The sequence below is a fragment of the Rattus norvegicus genome, chromosome 5 (assembly GCF_021556685.1).
Source record: "Rattus norvegicus strain SHRSP/BbbUtx chromosome 5, alternate assembly SHRSP_T2T, whole genome shotgun sequence".
NCBI lineage: Eukaryota > Metazoa > Chordata > Mammalia > Rodentia > Muridae > Rattus > Rattus norvegicus.
Genome location: NC_141538.1, coordinates 29,387,604 through 29,401,928, shown reverse-complemented (window position 1 = coordinate 29,401,928; position 14,325 = coordinate 29,387,604). Strand labels below are relative to the sequence as shown.

The 14,325-nt window shown below is 44.9% G+C and overlaps 1 long non-coding RNA gene and 1 pseudogene across 1 annotated transcript; one reads left to right on the top strand and one right to left on the bottom strand.

The window, feature by feature from the left end:
• Nucleotides 1-461: 461 nt before the first annotated feature.
• On the top strand, nt 462-998 carry Rpl11-ps4 (ribosomal protein L11, pseudogene 4; annotated as a pseudogene).
• Nucleotides 999-3,547: 2,549 nt separating this feature from the next.
• LOC108350932 (uncharacterized) lies at nt 3,548-11,849 on the bottom strand. Its single transcript, XR_015620704.1, has 2 exons — nt 11,671-11,849; nt 3,548-4,341 (listed from the first exon to the last, which is right to left on the bottom strand). It is a non-coding gene; the product is annotated as an uncharacterized LOC108350932 (long non-coding RNA).
• Between the last annotated feature and the right edge of the window lie 2,476 nt (nt 11,850-14,325).

Sequence of the window (14,325 nt, the reverse complement as noted above, 5' to 3'; positions counted from 1 at the left end):
TTCTTGAGCTCTCAAAACTCATTCACTGTTGAGTCCCAGTGAGTGTGAGCACCCAGCGTGCATGCTGGGAACTGAACCGGGTCTTCTGCAAGAACAGCCTCTGAGCCACTGTCTCCAGGTGAAACTCCTTTTAATAGCATCCAAGATAGAAAACATAATTATTAAAACTTTAGTGCCAGCAAGATTACACTAGATAAGACCTAGTAGTCTGTGTTTCTCTGAAAATAATGCGAGTAGAAGTGTAGATAACTTAGGCTGGGAATCTACTTGCCCAGCTACTGGGTGCCAGCCACTATTCTCAGCATTCTATGGGTCTTAGCTCAAGTAATCTTCACGACTACTCTAAAATTAGGCACCACCATTATCCCATCATACGGATGAGAAAATCGAGGCACAACTATGCTAAGTAACTTTCGAGCAGTCAGTCATTGAGAACTGGAGGCCCTCTCTTCCTGTTCTCCACCACGGCGCAAGATCGGGGTGAAAAGGAGAACACCATGCGAGAACCTCACATCCGAAAGCCCTGCCTCGGTATCTGTGTGTGGGAGAGTGGAGACAGACTGACCGGGCAGCCAAGGTGTTGGGGCCCCTCACAGGCCAGACCCCTGTGGTTTCCAAAGCTAGATACACCATCAGGTCCTTCGGCATCTGGAGAAATGAGAAGACTGCTGTTCACTGCGCAGTCCGTGGAGCCAAGGCAGAGGAGACTGAGGAAAGGCCTGAAGGTGGGAGAGTACACATTAGGGAAGAGTAACTTCTCAGATACTGTCAACTTTGGCTTTGGGATTCAGGAACCCATTGACCTGGGCATCACATATGACCCAAGCATCGGCATCTAAGGCCTGGACTTCTGTGTGGTGCTGGGTGGACCAGGTTTCAACATTGCAGACAAGGAGTGCAGAATGGGCTGCACTGGGGCCAAATACAGAATCAGCAAAGAGCAGGCCATGCACTGGTTCCGGCAGAAGTGTGATGGGATCATCCTTCCTGGAAAGTAGATTTTTATACAAAAGGCTAATAAAATTTTATCAGAAATGCAAAAAACAAAACAAAAGAACTGCAGGATCCTTGACTGGGGCGGAGACCACACTGATCTATGGGTAAAGGACAAACATTTAGATTGCGGTTAGAGATTATGAGTATTTAGTAAAGTAGTGGTTGTACAGTCTCCTCCAGTAAACGTGATGTCACTAACAATGAGTAGTTACCTGGGTTTCTAGTATGAGGGTCCAAGAATTGCTGAAGGAAGACCCCAGACACAGAGGTTAAGAGCATTCATTCTGGGCTGGAGAGACGGCTCAGTGGTTAAGAGCACTGACTGCTCTTCCAGAGGTCCTGAGTTCAATTCCCAGCAACCACATGGTGGCTCACAACCATCTGTAATGAGATCTGATGCCCTCCTCTGGTGTGTCTGCAGACAGCTACAGTGTACTCATATATAATAAATAAATAAATCTTTAAAAAAAAAAAAGAGCATTCATTCTACAGAAATCGCCAGCATGCAGGGGTCAATTCATCAAAATGGCCCCCTTTTGTGCAGGGCTGGGGGAATTTTCCAGAAGGGTTAGATAACCTCTAATATGATTGGTTGTGGGCAAAGCAGTGACATTGCTACAATTTTGATTAGCTGCCGTGTTGGTTTCATTGTATTTGGCGAGACCGTAAAGAGTTTGAGAAACCAACTCAGTTTTAGCCTTGTTATCTCCTCTGGTCAGGCATCCCAGGAGCAGACTCAGCATCAGATTTATTCTCCCTAAGTTATGGCCACCATTGAGAAACGGCCCATTGTCAATGGCTTCCTCTGAGAGGCTGGTTTGCTTCTCGGAGAGTTGGAAACGTTTATTCCCAAGGTTTTCGGACTGTTCACCAGTGCCGGGTATGGCTTCCCTCTTGCTGAGTAGATCTTATGTCTAAGGAGTGGGCTCTTGGTTCCCACTAAGGCCTGCATGCCACTGCTGCAGCTGTAGGGCTATTGTGCCATGCCTGTCACTGATGTGGTTCATAGTCATCATAGCTGGGTATGCCTGTTGTTTGCCTCCTTTGGGAGCTTGCTTGGTACCATGAATGCTGTTCTCAGGGAAGAGGCATTCAGGTCAGTTTCAGCTCAGGGATCCCTGGGCCCTGTTTCTGAAATGTACGGTATCGTCAACAAGGCCTTCTGCCTCTAGTGAAGCCCAGTCTCACTAGATAACATCTACAAAACACATCTACGTATAAAGCCCAGGGAACATTGCGGAAGAGGGAGCGGAAAGATTCTAAGAGCTGGAGGATCGGTTTGCTGTGTGATTGTCTCTCCTACTAGTATCAGAAGCTACACCCATAAAGTTTCACTAACAGGATTGCCCAAACATGAGGTGAAAACTGTATGACACCAATAGTCATGCCAAGAGAAACAGTCTTCCCTAGGGAAGAGCACACCAATCGGCTGTCCAACGCCAAGCTCAGCCTTGAAAACATATACGAATACGTTATGGAGACTGAACAGGTTATATTTAGGAATCTGAAAGTATATGCATAAACATATGTCTTAGGGTTTCACTGCTGTGAACAGACACCATGACCAAGGCAACTCTTAGGAGGACAACATTGAATTGGGGCTGGCTTACAGGTTCAGAGGTTCAGTCTATTATCATCCAGGTGGGAACATGGCAGCGTCCAGGCAGATGTGCAGTTGTAGGAGCTGACAGTTCCACTTCTTGTTCCAAAGGCAGCTAGAAGACTCACTTCCAGGCATGGGATGAGGGTCCTAAAGCCCAGGCCCACAGTGGCACACCTGGGGCCAAGCATATACAAACCACCAAAACATATATGCATGTAACAACAACTGATGAAAGAAAAAAAGGACCTGAATTTGAAAGAGCAAGGAGGGGTGTACAGGAGGGTTTGGAGGGAGAAAAAGGAGGGGAGAAATGTTGTGATGATAGTATAATTTCAACGTGGAGTATCCAGTATATGAATCTATGTCATGCTGTCCAGAGTCACATCTGGGCCCATGCAATACACCTCTGAAATAAGAGGAGGCCTCCTCGAGACACGCAACCAGTCAACGCATCTGCCTCACCTTCCTTGGATACAGCTCATGGGTTAAGGATGTTCTAAGACCGGGAAGGTGGCTAGAAAAAGGCTCTAGACTATGCCTCAGAATTGAGGTGAGACAGGTTTTAAGTCAATCACGAAACATCACTAACACTTAAAACTGCCTGGAAGGGGCTTGAGAGACAGCACGACTGTGTTCTCATGAAGGACCCGAGTTTGGTTCCCAGCACACATGTCCGGTAGCCCACAACTGGCTAACACACATGCACATGCACCGCACACACACACGATTAAAAATTTAAAAACCGTTTTACATGTATTTGCAAGTTAAAGTCTGGGAATATTTCGAGGTTTACTTCAAACATAATTTTTCTACCCCCAGATGTATGAACGCCCAGCTCTGGATAAGTCATCACAAATACATATGGAGTGGTAGCCATGGCCTTCAGCGTGCTGTCTCAGGGAAGTCTCAACCATGGTCTCAACAACAGAACAGACAGCTGAGATTATATACATATAAAATTTTACCCATTTTATTTTGTTTAAATATCACGTGTCTCATGACTCATTTATTTGGTTGCTATTTAGTCTGCATATCTAATAGGGAATAATATTAGCCCCATGACACTAGCCGCCTGGGTTATCTGTTCACTGTGACAAAGCAGGGCCAGGTCAGGAAGTGGACAGTGAATGATCGGTACGTTCTTGTGTAGGCTGAGCATTTGGATAAGATGACAGTAAGACAAAGGAGACCATGGGGAAACACAGGATCACGAATGTTCTGCTCTCACAAGAAGACAGAAAACTAAATAAGAAAGTGCGGTGTTCGAAAAGTCGAGAACAGAGTGGCGTTTTTGAGTGCAGGTGACTGTGCTAGGACATCCTGCAGAGAACCCCAAAATGATGAGAATCAGGAAGAACCATTGGTTTAGCTTGGGGAGGGGAGGCAAAGAGAAGGCTACAGCAGCCTGCAGGGCAGCTACAGCAGAGGAAGTGGAGTGGAATTCGGTCCACGCAGGAACACAGCAGTTGGGACAATGAGGAAGTCTGCCAGTGAGCCGGCAGCTGCCCATCGGCTGGCAGGCAGCGCTGTTAATTCAGTGAGGAGTGTGAATTGTCACTTGTCATTATCTCAAGAGGAGGATCCCTCTGGTTCATCCTTTGTTCTGAGGACAAAGAGCTCCCAGTTTCAACCGGGCTGCCTGATCTGAAGCTCAGTTCTTCCCAGTACAAGAACCAAGAAGGAAGAGCCAACTCCTGAAAGCTGTCCTCTGGCTCCTCTCTGCGAGGATGACACACTTCACACTGAGGAAACATAAGAAAGAAAAATGAGCGGAAAAGAAACTCTCTTAATATTAGCAAGTCTTTATTCTGTGTTTACATAACTTGCTCATAACTAATAAAGTTTCTTATAACTAATTAAAATGTCTGTGCATTACCTTAACAGTCTTTCCTCTCTCTTCAGTTTGAATCTGATACCTAATCTAATTAGCCTGTGATATAACTAAAGATATGGAGCCTCTTTGTATCAGGTACCATTCAGCTTCCTCTGGTACCAATCTCCTGGCTTGGTGCCGGTTCTGCTTCCTAGCCAACTGGACTCAGACTCCTCCAAAGGACAGCAAACTATGACACCACAGCAGGTAGAGTCACTGGACATTTGAAAGCCATCTTGTGTCATACTTGGACATGCAGGTTTCTGTCTACACAAAACAATGCTTGCTACTCCTATGGGTGGGATGTAATTTGTCCCCCTGAATCTTCACGTATTAGAACCTGGCCCCAGGGATGTAGTTTTGGGTGGTGGTGTGGAATCTTAAAAGGTGTAGGATCTGGAACAGGCTCATGTATTCAGGAAGCTGAGGCAGGAGGATCACCAGTTTCAAGACCAGCCTGAATGATAGACTGGGAACAGAAAAGGAGTAGGGACTAGTCAGAAGTCTGGGGGTTACTGGGGGCTGCTGCTGAGAGGATAAGGCTGTTCTCGAGGAACTCCTGAGCTAAGTTATGAGTGACCGCAAACCCTAAATCACTGTTGACTTCCGGTATGACCATGTGACCCCTTCCTTTTACACATGCCCCTTGCTCCTTGGTGGTCTCTGCTATGAAGCCCTCAAAGGCAGCATCGTACTCCTTGGATTTTCAGTCTCCTAAAGTGAGCTGAACGAACGACAGAAACAACATTCTCGTCTTGAGTATTTTATTACGATAACAAAAAATGAGACTAATTAATCTGCAGAGCATAGAAGGTAGTTTTTGTAGCCAGACTTTCACAGAAATTTAACCTGCGAAAAAGCTGGCAAACAGATGAGGTGTAATTAAGAGATTTTAATTACTTGATTGATCAATTACTCAATTAGTTTTCATTCTTAGATGAGTCTTATATAGCCCAGACTGGCTTCAAATTCTATACATGGCTGAGGTCAACCTTGAACTCCTAATTCTCTTACCTCCACCTGTCTCAAAAACAAAATAAAACAAAACAAAAGGGCTGGAGAGATGGCTCAGTGGTTAAGAGCACTGACTGCTCTTCCAGAGGTCCTGAGTTCAAATCCCAGCAACCACATGGTGGCTCACAACCATCTGTAATGGGATCCAATACCTTGTTCTGGTGTGTCTGAAGACAGCTACAGTGTACTTATATAATAAATAAATCTTTAAAAAAAACCAAAACAGTAACAAACAAAAACAGTAACAAACAAAAACCCCAAGCAAAATAACAGTGAAATCAGTTAGGGCCCAAACATACTTGGACATAAATTCCTTGAATAGTGTTTGAGTTGTTTTCTGGGACCCACCCAGCCTGTGATCTACAGGTAGATCAGAAGTTTAAGGTGGTCCTTGGCTGTAGAGTTTGAGACCAGCCTAGGCTACCCGAGGACCTGTCTCAGAAATAAAAACAAATGGAAACGTGTATAGGCCATAATCGCTGTCTAGAAACAAAGCAAAACAAGGAACAAGTAACAAAATATTACAACACCCACGCTGGAAAAAGCACGTTTCTTGCTGGTAAAAACAGAATGTTGGAAATAACCTAAATGTTAAACAGAGAGCATGCAGTCAGCTTATGCTGTGAACCCATCTTCTTATGTTATTCAGTTAGAAGCTGATGTGTTCCCAACAAGTCTAACGTCTAACATCTAAATTCTGACTTGCAAAAGCCTCGGAGAGCCTAGGATTTGCCAACTGGAAAGTGCCTTACCAGCAGCTCCTAGCGCTGACCCAGCAGTCTCTGGCTTGCAAACTCATGGCCTCTTCCCAGGACTAAGGCCTGCTTTGTTTTCTGAAGCCAAGTGTTGGATTTGAGGACGGGGCTGTGCAGCCCTGGAGGGAGATTGTGATTGGGTCTAGTCCAGTTGTCTGGAGTTGCTAGGCAACATAGAAAAGGTGAGAGGAAGTGCAGTCTGTCCTACCGCTAACTTGTCTGCGAGCAGCTGCAAGGTGAGACCCACTCTCTGTCTGGAGTGATATTCATTTCTAGAATCTTTCTTACCTCACTCCTAAATTTAATTTTCCTTGCTTGCTTCCTTTCCCCCTCCCTTCTGCTCCCGCTTTCTCTTCTTTTTCCTTCCTTCCTCCTCCTTTTCTCTTTTGACACAGCGTCTGAGGTAGCCCAGGCTACATGGTGGGTCTGAGGGCAGCCTGTACCCTTCATCCTCCTGCGGCAACCTCCCATGTGCTGGGATTGCAGGCATACATTACCACCTCTTCTACCGTTTCTTAACATAAATTTTAGAAAACTTTGATGCCTACCGCTCACGCGGATCGTTCATAATTAGGGAAAAGATCTGGAGAGCAATGGTCACTGAGCTATGGCAATTATTACAATTAATTAAAAAATTAAACCACATCCACTCTCTCGCCACTATGTCTCACACTATCAAGAGTGCCATGAGAGGGAGTGTGGAGAAGCGGGGTGAGCAGTAGCGCACGGGCAGAAGGAGATCCTGAGACCGTTGGAGTCCTTGGCATTCGTGTGGTTTCCTGACTCTGGAATTTTCCTGGGAAATGAGACAGATATGTTGTCCCATGACAAAGAATTCCTTAGAGATTAGCTATGTCTGGGAAACCCAGAGGAAGTACAGAGTGGGCACGTGACGAGAGAAATCTAAGGAATTTGAAGGGACATGTTTAAAGTTAAATTTTAATTAAAAGCTGTCTATTGTTAAACCAAAGAAACATGGTGACACATGCCTGGAACCCAGTACTTGAAGTGCTGAGCAATAGGGATTGCCTGGAGTTCGGGGCTAGTGTGGGCTACACAATAAACCCCTGCCCACATAATAAATAAATAAATAAATAAATAAATAAATAAATAAATAAACAAACATTCTACTTAGAAAACTTAGGAGGGGGAGGAAATGCACAAAGAAAATTAACTGTATTTCCACTATCCTGAAATGGCAATTCTTGGCATTTTGCCGTATATGTTTTTCAAATGTTTTTAAGTTGAATGTATAATTTCTGATACTTATGATTAAGTATTTGCAACTGAAAATGAGTCTCGTTAACCACTTTAGGTGTATGGAGAGGAACAATACCGACATTCACATAGTGCAGGCACTATGACCTGAATGCTTTTCATTTTACAAGACTAGAACTTGAGTCATTATAAATAACATAACTTCCAAGACGCCTTCCTGAAAGCCCAGCCCTCTGGAGGCAGAGGCAGAGAGAACCAAGGGCTGGAAGCCAGTCTGCACCACAGCAAGTTCTAGGTCAGCCTGAACTAATGGCAAGACCAGGTCTGATCTATTTTCTGCTGGGTTATATTCTAGGCCATCATCAGTGACCATTAGTTCCCCTGGGCTTTTCAATGGCTGACAGAAATGGTCACTGTCATCTGTGCTGAACTCTACAATGTTTGTCCTGTCTGGCTCAGACTGCTGATAGTTCATGTAAGGGACCAACGGTAGAGCACTTGATATAACCTCTGCTCTGAACCCCAACACACACACACACACACACACACACACACACACACACACACACACACACAGATACACACACATACACACACACTCACACACACAGACACACACTCACACACACATACACACACACTCACACACACTCATACACAGACACACACTCACACACACACTAACACACACAGACACACACAGACACATACAGACACATACAGACAGACACACACACACGCAGACACACACAGATAGACAGACACAGATATATACAGACAGACAAACACACACACAGACAAGCATACGGACACACACAGATATACACAAACACACACAGACATACACAGACATACACACAGACAGACAGACACACAGACACACATACAGACAGACACACACATACAGACAGACACATAGACACACACACAGATAGACAGACACAGATATATACAGACACACACAACACATACACACAGACAAGCATATGGACACACAGGTAGACAGACACACACAGATATACACAGACACACACAGAGATATACACAGACACACACACATACAGACACACACCGACACATACATACAGACAGACAGATACACACACACAGACAGAAACAGATATATACAGACAGACAGACAGACAGACACACACACACACACACACACACACTCCTTGCAGTCTGGAGACCTGTACCTCGAAAGTTCTCTCCTCCCATCTCTTCACATACACACAGAGTCTGTGCCTTCAGGTGTCCCTCTGACTGACTACACCCCTCCACTCTCTCATCTCTGAAGTGTTTCCAATTGTAGGACATTTGTAACTGCGCATTAATCCTCTGTTGTTAGGAGAGACAACCTTTAAATGAGGTCTCTGGTGACCTTTCCATTGCCGCCGGGTCTCACAGAACATCTGCAAACAAGTCTTAGGTTCTTTTGCCTGGCTATGGGATGCAGACAATTATCCTGTTTTCTTTTTTTTTTTTTTTTTTTTTTAATTATCCTGTTTTCAAGCATAAGGTTTTGGGTGAGACATGGCTAAGTCTGTCTGAGCTGGAAGTTAAGAACTGAGGTAAACTGATGAAGGGAGGTAAACTCTGAAGGCCCATCCCTCACCACCTCTCCCCCAAGCCCCACCCCTGTCAAGTAACCTGTCTTGGTCCACTCGCCCTCCGAGGAATAAATGGGCCATCAGTAAATGGCCCCGAGACGGAGATACCTGTGCGGGTCAGGTTTTAAATAGATTTCCTCCTCAGGATGTGGTCTGCATGCAGAAAGGAAATAGGACAATAGCAAACAGAACATGGAAGCAAGTGATTAACCTGGAAAGGGCTGTACAGCACAGACGTCCGCCTTGCCTTTGCAACTAGATCGTTTTTGGTGATGATGGTGGGTGATCACAGCTGATAAACTGTTCGGTCTAGAGGTTTTCCACTTTACATGGCTTCTGACTACATGGATTCCAGGCCATCAGACCCACCGCTTTACATTTATACAAGAACTAGAGCCAAGTAGATGGGAATCGGACATCTTTAGAAAGGAAACTAACTCAGAGGGTGTTGGAAAACGTTGGCTGGATGATCCAGTTCTCGGCAGCGTAAGCTATTCGCAGGAACTTCTCCACACAAAGCTCTGACCTGGAGTATCTTCACCAACAAGTGCATCGTTTCCTGTTTCCCTGGGCATTTCCTGCTGGATTTTCACACACTGTACAAGGGGGTGTGACGGTGGCTTTCTTTATTCCTGTAGCTGGACAAACCAGGGTTCAGCAAAATCAAGTTCGTTTGCTTTCTTCCCCCGCCCCCCACCCTCCTTGCCCGACTCAAGGTTACTAGAAAAACAGGATTAGAATCCAGAATCAGGGTTGGCTGCCTCTCTCCCAGCGTCTCGCTCCAACCTTTAGGTAAAGCCTAGTCTCAGGGCACTTTTCATTTGCTGACTCGTTGAAACAATGCAATTCTGAGTCAGGTAAACATGCTTCAGCCGAATGAAAGCCAAGTGTCTACTATGTTTCTTTTCGGGATAATTTTGTTTACAGTGATTGCTTTGCTGCATTCCACACGATACATTGTGTTCTCGACGGGGCAAGAAGTCTGTATTTAAATGTCACTATCTGGTGACTTGGTGTCTGTTCTTTGCATCCGATGACATCTGGCAGTACCCAGAGGTCCTGATGACACAATGCACAGCATTGCCCCTGTCTTTCCTTTAGCTGGGGCTTAGTAGAATCTTAGATTTTGGAGGGACTTCATGGGCTCATTCAGTTGCAGCTCAGTAACACGATACAGTACCCAGCGCAGTAACACGATAATCTCTTCCATAGTAATCTGGGCAGTAACTGTCGCTCCTTGTTCCCAACATCTCTACAACAAGGCACTCACAACTGAACAAGGCAGTTAAATCCACTTTCTTCTTTTGGAGACAGGCACTCAATATATAGCTCTGACTGGTCTAGAACTCAAGTATGGAGATGAAAGGCATGGGCCATCGCTCCTAGTTTGATTCCATTTTGAATACTGAGTTCCTGCATAGTTCTTCATGCTGCCACAATGAACTAAGATTTGGTCTCCCTGTAACTTTTGTTCTTTTGGCCCCGACCTGTTGCCGGACATGTGAGATTGAAGTCAAATAATTTGAGTTGGCTGTAAGGTTTAACCCTTTGCTGTGATGAGTCTGTACGGTTTCATTTTGCCTCCTGACTGGGCATTTGGTAAGGATTTTTTTGTTCCCTTGGTTGTTCCTCTTTTGTAGCTTGTATGAGTGTCAGTCTTCGATTTGCCAGAGAAAAGGAAAGGGTCTATGTAATCGCGGTACCCCCTGAGAGAGATAGTTTAAAGCTTCTGAGATTGGCTGAGATGGCTCTGTAGGGAAAGGTACCTGACATCCCTCGATCCCAAAGGTAGAAGAAAAATCATCCTGAAAGTTTTCCTCTGTCTTCCACAAGTCAACACACACACCCAGATAAATAAATCAAGTTAAAAAATGTTCAACAAGGGGCTGGGGATTTAGCTCAGTGGTAGAGCGCTTACCTAGGAAGCGCAAGGCCCTGGGTTCGGTCCCCAGCTCCGAAAAAAAAGAACCAAAAAAAAAAAAAAATGTTCAACAAAAACCTTGAGATAGGCCCTTGTTATGTAAATTCAGACTCTTGATTCTCCTGCCTCAGTCTCCCCAGTGCCGAGATATCATAGACCGGAAACCGGAAGCTCCAGCTCTGGCTAGAGGGAGCTTTCGATTCAGACAGATCCAAACTCAGACATTCCAGTCGTAGCCTGCTCTTACTTCCAGTGGGACAAAAATAATTATGGGATCATTTTTTCAGGGAAAAAAAAAAAGCCTAAAGAATGCTTTACTTCAATGGGTGATTGGAATAAAGGATTATTACCAAGTGATGATGGGAAGCCCCCAAAGATACAATCCTGAATATTGAAATCCTCGCTGATCATCCTTGAAGCCTGAACTCCAGGATCATCGTCCCCAGAGATTCAAATCCTGAGTGCTGAAATCCTAAAACCTCAATCAAGACCCCCAACCCGGAATTCCCACATTGCTGGGAAACTGCTACATAAAAAAGGGCGGTAAGTCCAGCCTCCGGAAGGGGGCAGGGCAGTTGGGGAGGGGGTGGGGAGGGATTAGCTGCATGGTACCGCAGGGGTGAAACTTCAGTGTGTTTATTATCTGCATTGACACCCCTTCAAGTTCTTGATGCACTTACACTGCACTTGTGTGAAGAAGCCAGAAAAGTTAACTGGTCCCACAATTACGGAGGTGAGGAGCGACAGGATGTTCACCTGCTGCCGTTTAGTCCGCAGCCATTTTCTGTCAAACGCGTGGCCAGTACGTGAATACCCGCAGAACGGACTTTTGTATATTCAAAATAATGCGCGCTGCGACGTGGGAGACGGAGAAAGTGGGAGGGAATTCTACGTCAGCGAACATCAAATCACGGATAAAAAGTAAAGCTAGCGGGCTGGGGCTGGAGGCGTGGCTCAGCGGTAGAGCCCTGGCCGCTCTTGCAGAGGACTGGATATTTGGTTCCCAGCGCCCTTGTGGTGGGTCGCAGTCATCTGTTCTCCAGTCCCAGGGGAATACGATGACTGCTTTCGGCCTCGGAGACACATTGGTGCGTGTACACACACACAAAAATAAGTAAGTGTGGGGGGAAAACCAATGAGTACTATCTAAAAGGTGACTGAAGATTTTTTTCCTCCTGAGAACCCCCCCCCCCAAAAAAAAGAAAGTAAAAAAGCAAAAAAGCAGATATTCGCTGATTCAAGACTTATATAAAATTTAATGATAGTTGCCCACTGCTATGGACTTACTTGTAGGCGATTGCCTACAACCCACCCGCAAAACACACTTTATTTTTGGTTGTGAGCCTGACCTTTAATGGCTGAGCCAGCTCTCCAGCCCATACACTTTTAATATGTTAATATGCGTAAGCTTTACTTCTTGTTTTACTCTCTTCCCACACAGTGTTAAACCTTCAACTTTACTTTCTACACCTCACCATGTTATATATTTCCTCCCCAGGTCTTCTCAGATATTAGATGCTTTTATTAAAAAAAAGATTTTATTTGTTTTATGTGAGTACTCTGTCGCTGTCTTCAGACACACCAGAAGAGGGCATCAGATCCCATTACAGATGCTTGTGAGCCACCATGTGGTTGCTGGGAATTGAACTCAGGACCTCTGAAGGAGCAGTCAGTGCGCTTAACTGCTGAGTCATCTCTCTAGTTCGATGCTTTTTTTTTTTTTTTTTTCCTGTTGTTTACTTTTTTTTGGTGGTGGGGGGAATGGGATTCCGGGGTGAATTAGACATGGTCTTTCTATGTCATCTTGGCTGTCCTGGAATTCACTGTGTAAACCAGGCTGGCCTTAAGCCCACAGAGATGTACTTGCCTCTGCTGGGATTAAAGATACTCATCAGCATGTCTATCCTCTAGATGCATTTTTGGCAAAACCAGTTCTGTGAAGAAACATTGTTATAGTTGATTTGATGTGATAAAGATCTTAAAATCTCAGTAGGGACATGGTGGCTCATGACTTTAGTCCCCAACACTCCAGAGGTAGAGGCTGACGGATCTCTGAGTTCCAGGCCAGCCTGCTCTTCAGGGCAAGTTTCAGGACAGGTAGAGCTAACAGAGAAACTGTGCCTCAAAAATAAAACAAACAAACAAACAAACAAACAATCAAATGTCAAATTTTCTTTGAGACAAAGAGATTGTCTTTTGTATATCTCCATTTGGGAAAGATAACGTTTCTTAAGATCTTGGCTCTTTGAGTAACTGCATAAACAATGTGTTCCTGATACGACCCATTGTGTGTGTGTGTGTGTGTGTGTGTGTGTGTGTGTGTGTGTGCGCGTGCGTGCTTTCTTGTAGTGCTGGGATTGAACTGAACACTGCCATGTGTTAGGCATGTGCTCTACCCAATACTGAGCGATATCCATGCTCCCCAGTGAGTTTTATTTATCTTACAAAACATGCAAATCGCTCACCAACCACAGTTATAAAGATGAATGCATGAAACTATTAACCAAGAGATATATATGTCCATTGTGCATTTTTTGTTTGTTTTATGAGATGGAGGTCTCACTGTGTAGCACTGGCTGGCCTGGAGATTCCCAAGTAGGACCAGGCTGGCCTTGAACTCATAAAGATCTACCTGCTTTAACTTCCCAAGTGCTGGGATTAAAGGCCTGTGCCACCACTTCCACTCTTGCATTTTTTTTTTAATTTATTTTATGTGTCTGACTATTTTGCCTGTATGTATGTCTCTGTGGGGGTGACATCGGTGACATCTGTGAAGTTAGAAGAGGGTGTCAGATCACTGGGACTGGTGTTATACACACTTGGGAGCTGCCATGTGGTTGCTAGGAATTGAAGCTGGATCCTCTGAAGAGCAGCCAGTGCTCCTAACCATTGAGAAACCTCCCCAGCTCCCCGACCCCCATGTTGATAGTCCAGACTGGACTTGAACATGTCATGGAACCGAGGAAGACCCTGAGCTTCAGCTCTTCTAAACTCTGCATGTCTTGTAACTTTGCATTTTGAACAATGTATGAATACAGCTCATCTGCTCACAACCATTATAATCATGGAATTCTCTGTAGTAAGCTTGTGTGTTATTGTGCATGCTCCCCCCGCCACGTGTGTGTGTGTGTGTGTGTGTGTGTTTCATATATGAAGTGGCCTATAAAGGCCCATTTCATGATTTATGGTCCTGGCTCCTCCATGTGCTTGGTCATGCCTGCTGTGTTGAACTAAGTCACGTGATATTAAATTTCCTAACAGGATATAAAGAGTCAGATTTTTCATTTGGGGAGTTTTCTCAGGTAGGTGACCTGAAGGCTGTTCCCTAAAGACAT